The 16,294-nt window shown below is 40.9% G+C and overlaps 1 long non-coding RNA gene across 1 annotated transcript; it reads right to left on the bottom strand.

Annotated features, from left to right (window-relative positions):
- Window positions 1–1,355: 1,355 nt before the first annotated feature.
- Window positions 1,356–16,061, bottom strand: LOC308572334. The gene is made up of 4 exons (XR_014001728.1): window positions 14,810–16,061; window positions 6,244–6,471; window positions 4,259–4,385; window positions 1,356–1,524 (listed from the first exon to the last, which is right to left on the bottom strand). It is a non-coding gene; the product is annotated as an uncharacterized lncRNA (long non-coding RNA).
- Between the last annotated feature and the right edge of the window lie 233 nt (window positions 16,062–16,294).

Raw genomic sequence — 16,294 nt, 5'->3', positions numbered from 1 at the left:
CTTTATTGCCTGGTTCCCTCTATTTACTTGCCATTACTTTCTGCAGCTTTTGAAATGGCTCAGTGAACTTTTTACACTGTTTTGGTTGCTAGTGCAGTTAGGCATATAGTGAAGACAAAGTATCTTGCATCCAACGTTCGGCAATTCATGGCTGTCTCACCTGAACTTGATAAATGCCCAGATCACCCAAAATAGGCTCACTTTGGCTTGGGGTCATGGTCAACCCTGCTGGATAGACTAAAGGACTCAGTAAAAGGCAGCTTCTCAAGTTCTTGCATTCCTTTTCTCTCTGAACTCCATCATCTCCACAGGAGAGGTTCAGGGATCCTTGGGAAGATAGGTGGCATCCCTTTGGATGCAGGAGAAGATGAGTAAGGGGGCATGTAGGCATTCAAGTGGTTGGATATCATCCATAGTTTCTTGCATACACATAAGCCCAGTTCATTTACACCTCATGCTGGATATCAAGAACATAAATGGTAAGACAATCTCTATTGTTATTTTCATCATTTTGTTATTTTGATCATTTCAGGTAACTTCCTTTCTTGAAAAACCACAGGGAAATTACTATGCTAACAATTCTACAGATTCTAAATAGAGAAATGACAAACTCTACTGTTCTTTACATCTTTCTCCGTATCAGCTGCTCTCTGTTATTCAGCTCAGGCCTCACCACAATAATGTAGCATTTAGGGGAAAAGATGCAACCCAGCAGCCCAGCACTGGAAGCCAAGATGGAGAAGATCTCCACAGCCACCATGTATTTTCCTTTGGTGCTCAGGTAGGTTGGAATAAAGGATAACCAAACACTGCAGAAGACCAGCATGCTGAAGGTGATGAACTTGGCTTCATTGAAGCTGTCAGGCAACTTCCTGGCTAAGAAGGCCACAGTGAAGCTGATAATGGCCAGGAAGCCCATGTAGCCCAAAATGCAATAGAACATGAGAACTGACCCTTCATTACATAAGAATATAATTTCTTCACTGCTTGAGTGCATGTCCACATCTGGGAATGGGGCAGAGGTTGCCAGCCAGAAGACACAGAGTTCCACTTGAACAATGGAGCCGGAAAGGACAATGGAGTAAGCCAGTTTTTTGCCTACCCACTTCCTGATTGTGGAATCTGGCTTGGTAGCCATGAATGCCAAAACCACTGAAATAGTCTTGGCCAAGATGCTGGAGAGGGCCACAGAGAAGACAATGCCAAAAGCCGTTTGGCGGAGTGGGCAGGTTGCCTTATTAGGCATTCCAATGAACACCAAGGAGCAGAGGAAACACAAGAGGAGGGAGATGAGGAGAATGTAAGTGAGGCTTCTGTTGTTGGCTTTGACGATGGCAGTGTCCCGGTGCTTAATGAAAAGGCCAAGTACCATAGCTGTAATCAGAGAGAATAAAAGCACAGAGAAAGTTGAAACCATGGCCAAAGTTTCACCACAGCCTTGGACGTTTGGTTTCTTGGGAATGCACTGATCATGCTCTTCATTTGGATATTGATCCGGAGGACATCTGGCACAGGTTTCCAATCCTGAAAAAAGGTGATATAACCATTGGAAACAACTCAAATAAGCTTATGAGGTTTTGTTTTGTTTTGTTTTTACACAAGTCCCCTTATGGTAGTGTTTGCATGAGGAAAAGTTTCAAAACTTTTTGCCCAAATGCTTGTGTCCTTTTTAAAAAAATAATATTTATTAAAAGTTTAAGAATTAAAGAATAAGAAACAGAAAAAAATAAACAGTACAAATCAACACATTACAATACATATACATAAAAAAGCAAAGCATAAAAAAACAAATACATCAAAACAAAAACAATTAAAAACATCCAATATTTCCATATCATTATCTTTCATTAACTTGTTTCATCGACCTCCTCACACCTCCCTTTTTGTATTCTAGTTATTAATTGTTTCAGCAAATCCTTTCCATCCTTTCCACTATTTTCTATCATATAATTATCATAATTTATTTTAGCCTTATCTTACCATTAATACCCTAAAACTTATTTATACTTAACTCCTTATAACATTTCTACTAAAGCCATATAATTTCATTCCAACATTTTTCTAACACTCATTAATTTTACATTTCTCTAAATAAAATTAAATTAAAATTCCAATCCTCTTCCACCGTCTCCTCTCCCTGGTTTCGGATTCTGTCAGCCCTTTCTATCAATACCATATAGTCCATTAACCTGGTGACCTTCTGTCCGAGGCTCTTAATTATCTTCCCTGTCCCTTCTGCAGATCTTCTTCATATATATCCATGCACATTACTTTGTCTTCTGCTGATCTTGGTCTTAATTTCCTTCCTTTGGCGCTGAGGAGTAGATCTCGGGGAGTTCCAACCTAGCAATGTCTTTATTCCTTCTCAACAGGTCAGCCCATTCTCCATAGTGAGAACTAAAGTCCAAAAGATATTTCAGAGCACCACTCTCCCCACCACTCTGACCCAAATCCAAATCCCAAAGGCCAAAGCATCCCTGCATAGGAGCATCTATCCAACTTTCCTTCTCCAGTCCAAGCAGGGTTTCATCCCACCAAATCTGACTTTCTCTAGATTCAATCATAAAAGGCAACAGTTTATTTTCATCAAATTGCCTCTGGGCTCCCTCCACTTGAATTACTTGAGATTCAATAACAACTTTCTCCTTCATCTTCTCCACAGCTTGCCATGTCAAAACAGATTCCTGGGTCAATTCCTGAGTAATTTCTGTATACGTATTCCCTTTTTGTCCCAACTCGGCCGTTCCCCCCCCCCCAAGTTGTCAATTTTAGTAATCCTCACGTCCGTCTTCTCATGAATCTGTTCCAGTAAAACACTTGTTTTGCAAAATGCAATCACTAGGGCTTCTTCTGTCAACATTCTTGTCCAAGGTCAAACTCTAGTTCTCACACTCTTTAATCTCTGCAACTGGAAAATTCCCTGGATCCACTCCTGCAACAGTTCCAAAAGCTCCCTCTAAAGAAAACAATTTCTATTTGTATCCATCCTTTTAAGCACAGATCCAGCCACCGAGCTAGTTTCAATTTTCAGTTACTTCCCCCCTCCTTTTTAAATGTAAAAGGAAACAATTGAAACAATGTATTACTCTTATTTAACTATCTGTCAACATCATTTTGTTCTCAGTCAATGAAGCATTAATCTTACTGACAGTCCGTTCCCAGGTTCGGAACGGTGATGATTTATCTTTCTTCACTCTCTCTCCTGCAGGCTTAAACAATAGAATTTCCCCCCTCTTCTCCTGCTTCCAAGGGGGGTTTAGTTATTTTAACCGATGGAGATTTAATCCTTTACAGAAAACTTTCCAGGCTTTAGCTTGCAACATCTTTGCTTTACTCTGTTTACAAGAAAGGAAGGCGGACTTCCTGTTTGAGACCTTCCCGTTTCGATGCCAAATTAAAAAGTTTAGAAATCCAATTTTCCGTTCTACTCACGGGTAGTTGTTTAGACTCCAATTGTCCACAGGAAAAAGTCAGCGCTCTCCGGCAACAGCAATGCGGCTTCACTCCGTGAAAGAAGCAGTCAATTCAAAGCACCACGCCGCTCACCCCACATCGCTCCGGATCCCCGAAATCGGGTCTCCCCGCGAGTAGGGGGGCACAAAAGGTGCCAGCCGAATCCCACGTCCACAGGCTTCTCCCGCCTGTGGTTTTTAATGGGTCTCCGCCTCGCCGTGGCGGTTCAGACCCTGTTTTCCACGGAGCGGATTCCTCCCGATCAGAGGAAATCCGCCATTGCCAGAGGCGCCAACCCGGAAGTCTCAAAATGCTTGTGTCCTAAATGCTTTGAAGATAAGGTCCCCAAAGAGCTTTCTTCTTAGAGAAAAAACTACCACTTCTATTGCATCCTCCTTCCCCCAAAACTATAGTTTCTTCCATGTAAAATTTTTACGTCTTGTTGCATCAAAACAGAGCAGGCGGACATACAATCATGGTTTAAATTGTTAAAATGTGTTATTAAGATGTGGCAGTACAGCAGTGCGCCACTTGCAATAGGAAACTGCATTAAACAATTTAGAATTTGTGTGGCTACAATGTTGGAAAATCTTTACATTACAGATCAAGCTCACATCCTCATGGTATACCCCCTAGAAGGTTAAGATAATTTCTTCATAGTGGCAGCTTTTACTGAGACTGAAGTGAAATCATTCTACTATTGTTCATAAACAATATAAATTGGTATCAGACAGAGCAAACCCCACTTCCAATTTGATCAGAATATGTTAAAATAACTTGTATATGGTACTATGACATCTCTCACCCTTTTCATCTGAGAACATCCCACGAGGACATGGATCGCAATCATAACAACAAAACTTCTTCCCCTCCTTCTTTTTCTTCTCATAACCAGGAAGGCAGTTGGCATTACATAAGGAAAGGGGTGGCACCTATCCAAAGGGATACGAATGGGTTAATATTAAGAAAATGTTTTAGGGGATTCATCTAACATTAGGTGATCTACCAGTAAGTAGGAGGGCCAGAAATGTTAATGTGCCAAAGCAGCACATACAGTGCGATAAAAAGCTACAGTTCTAAGCATCATACAAACACAAGAAGATTACAATTTTTCATATCTAGATTGATTAATGCTGCAACCATCACATAATTCAATCTAATACTACTATTGGTTATTTGTTTTGATGGAATTGCAGCCTCATGCCCTTTGCTTTAGGAAATTCACTTGATGTCCCTTTAGTGAGGTTCAAGGTGTTGGGATTTGGAAGTAGTGAAATATTGTGGTTCTGCTCATATTTGGATGGCCCCTACCGCTTATACCATTGGAATAAAGTGAAGATGAAATGAAGATGGTGGGCAGATGTATTGGGGTTGTGATGGACTGGCTTTATAAAACCAGCTTTATAAAAAGACAGGGGACTACAATACAATGTGTACATATAATAAGTTGGAACTTTTTGTTCTCTACAAAATCAATTTATAAATTCTGGTGTCATTTTTCAAAAAGAAATATTTCCAACATTTCCCCCAATGATTCTCAATATATGAAAAAAGAATCTCTTCATCCTTCATATACAAGGAAATGGGCATGGTATTTAGCAAATATTGGTTTAACAATTCTGAAAGCAAAATGGATGTGGGCATTAAAATATTCCAAAAATGCTTATCCATGTGAACCTGAAAGAGGACTATCTTAAGTCAATATTCCAATGGTACTTTACTTTATACAGAGTTTATTTATGTATTTATTTTGAGAAAACAGGCATTGTTCAAGGCATAACGGAATTAAGGCAGATCTAATAAATATCTTTTAAAATAATAATTCCTTTCTGGACCAAAGTACTGAAGATTTCTCCTTCATAAGTCAGCTGTGGTTGAGCTTTTCACAGCGCTGTTTTTCTTTACCAATATATATCCTGAAAGCAAGAGCAATCATACTGCCATCTTTAGTTCCAGTATAACTGAGATCTGCTTTTGAGGATATTGATGCCTTCAATGCAGTGGTGTACCTAGGCTCCCTTGTGCGTTGGCAAGGAGATATATCAGTGCCTCCAAAGTTGGGAGGGACCATGGAAAAGAAACTCAAAAGGTTTGTTTTTTGTCACCTTTTGTGCTCCTTCGGTCACTTTCTCCTTGGCCATCGGTTCTGCCTCCTGCCCTCCTTGGTCAGTCTGTCTGCCTTCTTTCCTGCATCCCCCTTTCACTCACCACCTTCCTTCCTTCCTTCCTTCCTTCCTTCCTTCCTTCCTTCCTTCCTTCCTTCCTCTCTCCCTCTCTTTTCTTCCCCCCAAGCCCTGCTTGGCACTCCGCTCACACTTATGATAGTTCCACTGGCCAACTGGGGATGCGGAGCCGCACAGCTGCTCTGATGGCCAATGCCAGCAGCTGGATTCCTCCACTGAGGCACAGAGAGAATCCTTCATGACTTGCCCAGCAGCCCATGGGGTACATGGATGGGCAGCTGGGCTCCAAGACACTGTGAGGAAGGCATTTTGTGGTCTCCTCCTGGGCCTGGGCCCGTGGCAGAAGCCAATCTGACAAACACCTTCATACACCCCTACTTCTATGATTCCAACTCATCACTACAGTCTCAAGCAGCAACAGAAAAATTCACGAAGTCTTTTGTGCATATTGCTGTTTTTTATGAATGTGGTTCATTTGTTTACTTATTCATAAAATTATTAGTAGCAGCATTATTAGTAGTGGCAGCAGAAGTTGGGCATCACTTCCCTTTTCACCTCATGCGGCAAAACTACACTCTCTCCCACTTGTGTGCAGTGATTTCCTTACCTGAGTGAAGACTCTGTGCCATTGGATTCTGTCCTCATTAATGATGAGTTCTTTGCCAGGAGGGGCCTGAGGATCCAGTCTTCCAACTTTGACCCTGACATAGGAATTATTTGGGAAAGTGACCAGGTTCGTAATATCAAAGCCAGCTGCTAATTCTCCATGTTCATTTAATGTGATTTCATCCCCAGCACTGTTGTTGAATGAGATTCTCTGCAGCAATGAGTGGAGCTAGGTGGAAAGAGAATCAGAAGTCATCCTGTTTGGGTGTGAACATCCTGTTTGGGTGTCTGAAGGCGGTTAGGGGGTGGATAGTGGCTAATGGATTGAGATTCAATCCCAGCAAGACAGAAGTAGTGTTTCTGGGGACAGGGGGCAGGTAGGTGTGTGTGTGGGGGGATTCCCTAGCCCTGAATGGTGTAACTGTGGCCTTAAAGGACCAGATGTGCAGCCTGGGAGCCATTTTGGACTCACAGATGTTTATTAAGGTGCAAGTCAATTCTGTGTCCAGGGCAGCTGTCTACCAGCTCTATCTGGTATTCCAGCTGAGACCCTACCTACCTGCCTGTGCACTGTCTCACCAGAGTGGAACATGCTCTGGTTATCTCCCGCTTGGAGTATTTCAGTGCACTTTATGTGGGGCTACCTTTGAAGTTGACTCAGAAACTAAAACTAATCCAAAACACAGCTGCCAGACTGGTGACTGAGAGTGGCTGCCAGGACCATATAACACTGGTCTTTTTTTTTTTTTTAAAAAAAGATTTTTTATTGCGTTTCTTTTCACAGGTTAACAAATTTGTTTACATGGCAACATACAAGAAACATTTTTTATATGTATGTATATGAAGAAAAATAAACAAAGAAAAAATATTAAGAAACTTTCCTTAACGTCCTTCAACAGTCCTTCAACTTTTGGACCTCCTCACATCCTCTCAGCATTGCATTCATTGTTCTAGCCAGTTCAGCAATTTGTTATCTTGTTTCCCATCTTATTATACCTTTAAATATATTATGTTACCAATTTCAGAAATTTGTGATTTAATTTTAAGACTCTTAATAAACATAATATTTTGTTTCAAATATGTCTCGTTTTTTTCCATCAATGCTTACTTTATCATTTGCTTAAAATAAAATGCAGAAGCATAATGTTTCTTAATCGTGCGCTATCTTAACATTCAAACAACTTATAATGTTTTTGCAAATAGTCCTTAAATTTTTTCCAGTCCTCCTCCATTGTTTCTTCGCTCAGATCTCGGATTCTGCCAGTCATTTCTGCCAACTCCATGTAGTCCATCAACTGCGTCTGCCAGTCCTCCAGTGTGGGTAAATCTGGTGTTTTCCAGAACTTAGCGATGAGAATCCTAGCTGCTGTGGTTGCATACATAAACAAGGTTCTGTCCTTCTTTGGCACCTTCCGGTCCACCATGCCCAGAAGAAAGGCCTCTGGTTTCTTAGAAAAGGTATATTTAAATACCTTTTTCAGCTCATTATGTATCATTTCCCAAAAGGCCTTTACTTTCGGGCAGGTCCACCAGAGGTGAAAGAATGTCCCTTCTGCCTCCTTGCATTTCCAACACTTATTATCAGAAAGATGATATATTTTAGCCAACTTGACTGGGGTCATGTACCACCGGTATACCATTTTCATAATGTTCTCTTTCAAGGCACTACATGCCGTGAATTTCATACCGGTGTTCCATAACCTTTCCCAGTCCTCAGACATAATGTTGTGTCCTACATCCTGTGCCCATTTAATCATAGCAGATTTAACTGTCTCATCCTGTGTGTTCCATTTAAGCAGCAAGTCATACATCCTTGAAAGTACCTTAGTCCTTGGTTCTAGTAACTCCGTCTCCAGTTTCGATTTCTCCAACTGGAAACCCACTTTTTTATCCATTTTGAATACCTCTTGAATTTGAGCATAATGTAACCAATCTCGCACCTTACCTTTTAGTTTGTCCTGGCTTTGGAGCTTCCAATTATCTCCAACTCTTTCAATCAATTCCCAATATTTTGGCCAATAGGCCTCCATATTGGGCCTTTTTTTAGAAATCTTAGCTTCCACAGGTGATAACCACCTCGGGGTCTTACTTTCTAATAGATCCTTATACTTCATCCAGACGGCAAAAATTGATTTTCTGACAATATGGTTTTTAAACAGTTTGTGAATCTTCGCCTTGTCATACCACAAATATGCATGCCAACCATACACATTGTCAAACCCTTCCAGATCTAGGACATCGGTGTTTTCCAACAGAAACCAATCCTTCAACCAGCAGAAGGCTGCAGCTTCGTAGTACAACCTTAAATCCGGCAGGGCAAATCCCCCTCTGTCTTTTGAGTCGGTTAGTATTTTAAATTTTATTCGGGGCTTTTTGCCCTGCCAGACAAACTTAGAGATATCCTTCTGCCATTTTCCAAAGCATTCCATTCTGTCCACGACCTGAAGGGTTTGAAATAAGAATAACATTTTTGGCAAGACACACATCTTTATAGCTGCGATTCGGCCTGACAAGGTAAGTTTCAATCTTGACCATATATCCAAGTCTTTTTTGATTTCCAACCAACATTTTTCATAGTTATCTTTGAAAAGATTTAAATTTTTAGTGGACAAGGATACTCCCAGGTATTTCACTTTTTTAACCACGCTTAACTCTGTCTCTTTCTGATACCCCTCTATCTCTGTAGGTGTCAGATTTTTAACCAAAACCTTAGTTTTTTGTTTGTTTAACTTAAATCCCGCCACCCGACCAAACTCCAGGATAAGTTCCAAAACTCTTTTTGTGCTAGATTCTGGCTCCTGTAATGTCAAGACTAAGTCATCTGCGAAAGCTTTCAGTTTGTATTGTTTCGCTCCGACCACTATACCTTGCACCAACTGGTCCTCCCTAATCATATTCAGCAATACCTCCAGAACAGAAATAAATAACAGAGGGGATAGAGGGCACCCCTGTCGTGTCCCTTTTTCAATTCGAAGTTCCTCCGATACCACATTGTTCACTATCAGTTTAGCTTTTTGTTCTGCATAAATTGCTTCTAATCCATTTTCAAACCCCCGTCCCACTCCCATCCCTTTCAAGTTCTTCTTCATAAACATCCAAGAAATGTTGTCAAATGCTTTCTCCGCATCAATAAAGATTAAAGCAGCCCTTGTGTTTCTAATTCGCAACAGCTCCAATATATCAATAATGTTCCTGGTATTGTCCGACATATGTCTACCAGGGAGAAAGCCTGCTTGGTCCTTGTGAATTACTTCATTTAATACATTTTTAAGTCTACTTGCTAAAATGTCTGCAAAAATTTTGTAATCCACATTCAGGAGTGAGATGGGACGGTAGTTCTTAAGCTGAGTCTTTTCCCTTTCTGACTTAGGAATCAATGTGATAAATGCTTCTTTCCACGTTTCCGGTGCCTTCCTCCCCTCCATGATCTGGTTACAAACCTCCAACAACGGTTGTATCAAGAAATCCTTCAAAGTTTTGTAATATTTGGAGGTGAGTCCGTCCGGGCCTGGAGATTTGCCCAGCTGCATGTTTTGGATGGCACCTTCAATTTCCTGTTGAGTTATTTTGCTGTTAAGGATTGATCTTTTATCTTGGCTTATTTTAGATAATCCATTTGTTTCCAGAAATTGGTCCATTTCCGATTCTTTCTGAGGCCCCTGTGCGTAGAGCTCTTTGAAATATCTGTGGAAACACTTTCTTATTTCTTCTGGTTTCTGAACTATTTTTCCTTGAATCTCCAAATTTGTAACCGTATTTAACTTTTGTCTTTTTTTCAATTGCCAAGCCAGCAACTTTCCACATTTATTTGCTGATTCAAACGATCTCTGCTTCATTTGTTTGATTTTCCACTCAATCTCTTGATTGATCAGTTTCGAATATTGTGCTTGATGAAATTTGATCTCTCTTAGCACCTCTTTTGACTTTGGTTTAATTCTCAGCTTTTTCTCTCCTTCACTTATTTTCTCTAAAATTTTTTCTTTTTTTCCATTCCAATATTTTCTTTTTATCGAATTCTGTTGAATCAGAAACCCTCTCATTACAGCTTTACTTGCGTCCCAGATTGTTCTTTTCTCCACCGTAGTGTTCAAATTTATTTCAAAGTAGTCCTTTAATGTTTTTTGGGCCTTCTTCACAATCTCTTGATCTCTTAACAAGGTGTCATTCATTCTCCATCTGAAGGATCCAGTTGGAAAAAGTCTCAGTTCCATTTTTAAGGCATTATGGTCGGAGCAGGTTTTTGGGCAGATTTCCACTTTTCTCGTTTTCGGAGCCAGCCCTCTAGATATCCAAATTTGGTCGATTCGTGTCCATGACAAGTGGGCCTCAGAATAGAAGGTTCCTTCTTTACCCAAGGGGTTCCTTGTCCTCCAGATGTCAATCAAGTCCATATTGTCTGTCATTTCAAAAAAGGTTTTAGGGAGTCTGCCGTCTGTTGTCAAGTTTTGATTTTGGGATTTGTCCATATTTGTAGACACCACCCCATTCATATCTCCCATCACAATGATATTAGCATAGTCCAAATAGTCCATCATTGTCTCATGCAGCTTCTTGTAGAATTCTGATTTTCCATCATTTGGCGCATAAACTCCTAGTATCAAAATCTTTTCCCCTTGTGTTTGGATTTCAATTGCGAGAATTCTTCCATGATCATCTTTGAATAAAAATTTTGGCGACAGGTTCTCCTTTGCATAAATTACAACACCTCTTTTTTTAACTTTGTCTGATGAGATAAATTCTTGACCAAGTCTTTTATTGATTAATACTTTCCTGTGGAGCCTAGTCACATGTGTTTCTTGCAAACATATTACATCCAATTGTTCTTTTTTTAGGATATGAAATATCCTTCTCCTTTTTTCCGGAGAATTCCCGCCATTTATGTTCCAACTAAGTAGCTGCAGAGACATCCTGTTTTATTTAAAATGTTCTTAAGGTGGGGTGTCTTCCTTTTTCTCAGATCCCGAGGGTGTAGGCGTTGGCCCACTTCCGGGCAGTATTGGTGCTGGTAAGCCTGGAAGCCAATCCGCTCCTTTTTGGAGATCTTCTCCGTGGTCGTGAAGGAACTTTTGGTTATCTTCAGGTGTTCTTATTTTAACCTTCCTTTCTTTGTAGGTGAAGGATAATCCCTGTGGAAACTCCCACCTATAGGGAATTGCGTTGTGTCTCAGCAATTTTGCTAATTCTGTATAGGTGGCTCTAAGGTCCAGCAGTTGCCTCGGAATATCTCTGTAGATTTCCACCCTTTTGTCTTGTATTTCAATTGCTTTTTTGAAATGAAGGCCTAGGATCTTGTCTCTCTCTTCCTTTGTTCTTAAAATTATCAAACAGTCTCTGGATCTGTCTTTCCTTACCAGTCTTCCCAGTCTATATGCCGAGACTATCCTGAAATCTATATCTTCCTTTAAACCCCAGAACTTCGAGAATTCCTGTGTTAAGTATCCAATCAAGTCTCCTTGCTCGAGTTCCGGGATGCCTCTCAATTTGATGTTGCTCTCGCGATTTTTCAGTTCCACCATTGACAGATAGACTTGTTGTTCACCCACCTGTTTGTGCAGGGGCCTAACTTCTCCTTTTATTTCTTCAACCTCTTTTTGTAGAACTCCCACTTTCTGGATTGCTTCTCCAGCTAATTCCCGATTTTCCGCTGTTGCTCCTTGCAATTTCTCTATGGCTTGCGTGTGCTGGGAAACTTGGTCAGTCAATTTTTGAATCGAGGAAGTTGCTTTATCTATCTTCACAGACTGGTCGTCCACCTTCTGGTTTAGACTTGATAATTGCTCCAATATTTGTTTTAATAGTGTATCTGACCCACCTGCTGCCATATCTTCCTCAGTGGACTTCTCAGTTGTTTCCCCTTGTTCTCTATGGGTCACCAGTACAGCTGGAACCGACGAACGGCGTCCTTGGGTCAACGTTGTTTGTACAAATTGTCTTCTTTCCTTTTCTTTTTCCTTAGCCTCTTTAGTTTCCTTTGCTTTAGATGCTCTTGTTCTCCCTGCACCACTCATTACACATCTGTCAATGTTCAAGGTCAAATTGTCTGTTGTTCCATGGGAAAGGCAAATTCAGAAGTAAACAACCAGTGAGATGGAATTCAAAACAAAAGTCAGTTCCCAGGATTTTATAATCCGAAAGCCCTGTAGGGGGAGTACCACCAGGTTTCAAAGACAAAGAAGGAAGTAATCCGCCATTAAGGTTCCAAATTGTTTCAAAGCAGTAGATTCATTAGTCCAAAAGTCCCTTCATAAACTCAAAGTTTCCCAAAGCACCTTTTATAGATCAACAAAGTTTCATGAAAGGTGCTTGTAACAGTATCCCATTCAGCCTTTTCTGCTCAAATATAACAGTTACGTTTCAGCAAAGTTTTGCAACTGTTTCCGCAGTTTGATACAGTCTCTCTCTCTGGCAGCCCGACAATCTGGCTCTTTAAAAAAGACAGCCCAAAGGAGAAAAAAGATAGGAGGAAAGTCACCATTTACTACTTCTTTTAGTCAATGTCCATTTCCACCTTCAGCTCAGTAAAATAAGCAGATCTTATAGCACGAAAAAGTTTAAGCTTCCCACAGTCCCGTTTCAAACGCTTCCGTTTTTAAAAGCTTTGCTTTGATCTTGTCAGCAATGTCGGAAGACGGACTTCCCTTTTCTCGTCTCCCGCTTTCAGCCAAATTTACCGAATTTCTTCTGCCAAATTTTAAACCCCTTTACTCACGGGTATGTTGCTTGCAGTTTAGCGTTGATTTTAGGAAGAAGGATCAGCGCTCATCTGTAACAGCCGCGCGGCTTCGCTTCCGCGGAAAGAGCGATGAACTCACAGCACCGCTACCCCTCCTTCACTCCGGGTCTCCTTACGGGGTCCCTTCTGTGTTTTCGGAGCAGCTTCTGGTGCCCGCCGAGTCCCACGGCCACGGGCTCCCTCTACCCGTGGTTTATCTTGATGGGTCGTCGCTATGCCGCAGCGAACGACCCTTTTCCGCGGAGCCCCTCTTCAGAGCTCGAAGAGGACCGCCATTACAGTTTCGCGCCGCCCCCGGAAGTCCCATATAACACTGGTCTTAAAGGAACTACATTGGCTCCCAGTATGTTTCCAAGTAAAATGCAAATGTTGATGCTGACCTGTATAGCCCTTATCGTCTTTGCTCCTATATACCTGAAGGAGCATCTGCACCCCTGTCATTCAGCCCAGATGCTGAATGCAGAAAGTGTGGTTACACTGAGCCACCTGCCTTGCTGAAAGCCCTCCCATCAGATGTCTAGGAAACGAATAACAATCTGACTTTTCGAAGACATCTGAAGGGAGTCCTGTATAGGGAAGTTTTAAATGTTTCATGTCTTGTGTTTTAATTTGACAGAGACTTCCCAGAGTGGCTGGGGTACCCCAATCAGATGAGCAGCTGTAGTCAAACAGCCTGGCACTGGCACCATCACTGCATGGCCCTGGGTTCCCAGGCACCCACAACATTTTTAATGATGGGGCCAGGAGCCCTCAATATTCTGCAGCCGGCAGGGCTCTGGTGGGCCCTCCTGCTGTTGTGATGGGCTCCATCACTACCTCCTGCTGCAGCAGTGGGTGATGGAGCCCCTTACAGACCCTTTGGGAGAAGCCTTAGAGAACCCTCTGAAAGGCCCGGACGGGCCTGGACGGGTGCCTCCAAATCTGTAACCTCACATGTAGCACATGACATCACACATGCGCACCAGACCCCCTCAATGTGGGTTGAAACATAGTGTACCTGGCCGCAAGGGTCATTTCAGGCAGCTTGAGATACACTCTCAAGTGGCTGAGGCATCCCAGCCAGAGGAGTGGTGCATATAAATAATAATAATAAAATATCAAACATTAAATACTTCCCAATACAGGGCTGCATTCAGATGTCTTCTAAAAGTTTTGTAGTTCTTTATCTCCTTGACATCTGAAGTGAGGGCGTTCCACAGGGAGGGCGTCACTACAAAGAAGGCCCTCTGTCTGGTTCCTGGTATATATTTCATTAATGTATAGTACAATGAAGAAATTATGACATTTCTAGCAGCATGTGTATGTGTGTCATAATTTCTACATTGTACTATACTTTAATGAAATTAAATATGTCTCCTCTCCAACTAAATCTTGGTCATTTTTGCATGGTAAAATCACCAATTTTATGGTCTATTTTCCAGTATACTTAAAATCCTTTGCTTAGTCTGGGCTACCCCACATTTTCTTCCAAACATTGCTTTGCACAGTAACTACCATAGAGTTATCAAAATTTTCAGAAGGAAATCAGGAACCACTGGTCTAATTAAATGCCAGTAGAAATATTGGAACAGTGCCAGTTGTAAATGTTTAAATATTTAGAAAAAATATTAACTTGTCAAGTAGTTGCTGCTTGTGTGTCACTTATGAAAGTCTGTATAATCTAAAGTCTGCTTAGTATAATTATAGGAGAAGAAATAATTTAAAGTTAATCTTTGAAGTATTTATTACTTTAATTATTTACTTATAGATGAATGCCAACTCACATTATATTATCAACACAGTGCAGAACACTGAACACTTTGCAAGATGAACACTTTATAAGAGGAAACATTACCTGCCAAGGCTCTACATTCTGAGAAGAGAGTCTGTCTCCACCTTTTGTCCTTTTGCTGATGGCTTCAGAGGAGTACCTAATATGTAAGGCATGTGCCAGAGCATAGACAGCATTATAGATACTGTAGCTGTGGCCGGTCATGCTCATTTCAAAAAATGGTGAAGGAAGGCTCTCCAGCAACTCCTCTCCAGTACATGTGTCTTCTGACGCTGTGGAATTTGAAAGTGAACAACTGAATGCTTGTCCCCAGAAATCGTTGATAAAACCATCTGCATCTGCCCAGGAAGGCTTTACACTCCTTAGGAATTCTGAAAAGTCTTGAATCTCATTGGAGTGAATCGCAGACGAGATAGCACCATGGAACATTTGTACATTAATTTCAATAATTTTTTTATAAGCATATAATATGAAATCAATTTGGGCTGTTGTAATCCATACTTTTCCTCCAGGTTGCTTCCTCTTAGATGGAGGCAATATCAGCTGAATCATATTCCTTACCTCTATAGTACTTGATAGCCATAAAATAGATGTACTTTCTCCATATATAACAACTGCATTAGCTTTGCTTGACATGAAAGCTGGGGTCAAAAGCCTTGTTTCACCCACCATATGAAGTATGTTACCAGTGAAATGCAGATTGTATTCTATTTTTTCAGTGAATTCTGAACAGATTCCATTCTGGAAAAGCATTGGTTCAATGATCTGCAAGAAATGTTCTCCAGCTTCATTATTTGGAGTGATGAGCCCGACCCATTTCCATCCAAAATGCAGAAGTAACTGGATAATTCCCTTGTACTGAAGATCTTCATTGGGGACCATGCGGTAGAAGAAACCACGTTTGATTTGATCATTTGTGGCTGGTTCAAATGAACCATATGAAATCTGAAAAGGAAAGAGCCAGACCTTTCCAAGTGGAAACAAGAATTCACAATGCACCCATTTTCTGAGTATAAATCCTGTATATCCCATATTTACTAATCTTAGTCAGGGCCGACCCCAATTTACATAGAAAATATATTGCTCAAAAACCAAACAAACAATATTGTTCATTTAATTTTGTAGATATTAATTCCTATTGTTATGGGAGTCATCACAGCTGCATACTTGTACACAAGGATTCTCTCCAAGAACAGGAGAGCTTTTATCCTGCACTGCCTTCAACAATACTCCAAAGTGGAACTAGAGAAATACAAGCAATTGATCATTTGATCTTTTGGTATATAATCTTTATAACACTTGTAGAGAGAGGTTGATGGCATTTCTACTAAGGACTCTTTTGGGAGGATCTCCTGGAAATTCAGAAGATTTCCTAAATATTGTGCATTTTATTTTTATTCGACCACAATAAGCCATAACATATAAAAGATGCAGAGCTACCAAAGGAGCAGAAGCAACTATTTATGTATGCGACTACAGCAGCACAGATACTATTGGCCCAAAGATGGAAAAAAGATAAAGGCCCGACCAGAGAGGAATGGCTGCTGA

This window comes from Podarcis bocagei, assembly GCF_964188305.1.
Source record: "Podarcis bocagei genome assembly, chromosome: 13".
NCBI lineage: Eukaryota > Metazoa > Chordata > Lepidosauria > Squamata > Lacertidae > Podarcis > Podarcis bocagei.
This window is presented reverse-complemented; position numbering and strand designations above follow the sequence as displayed.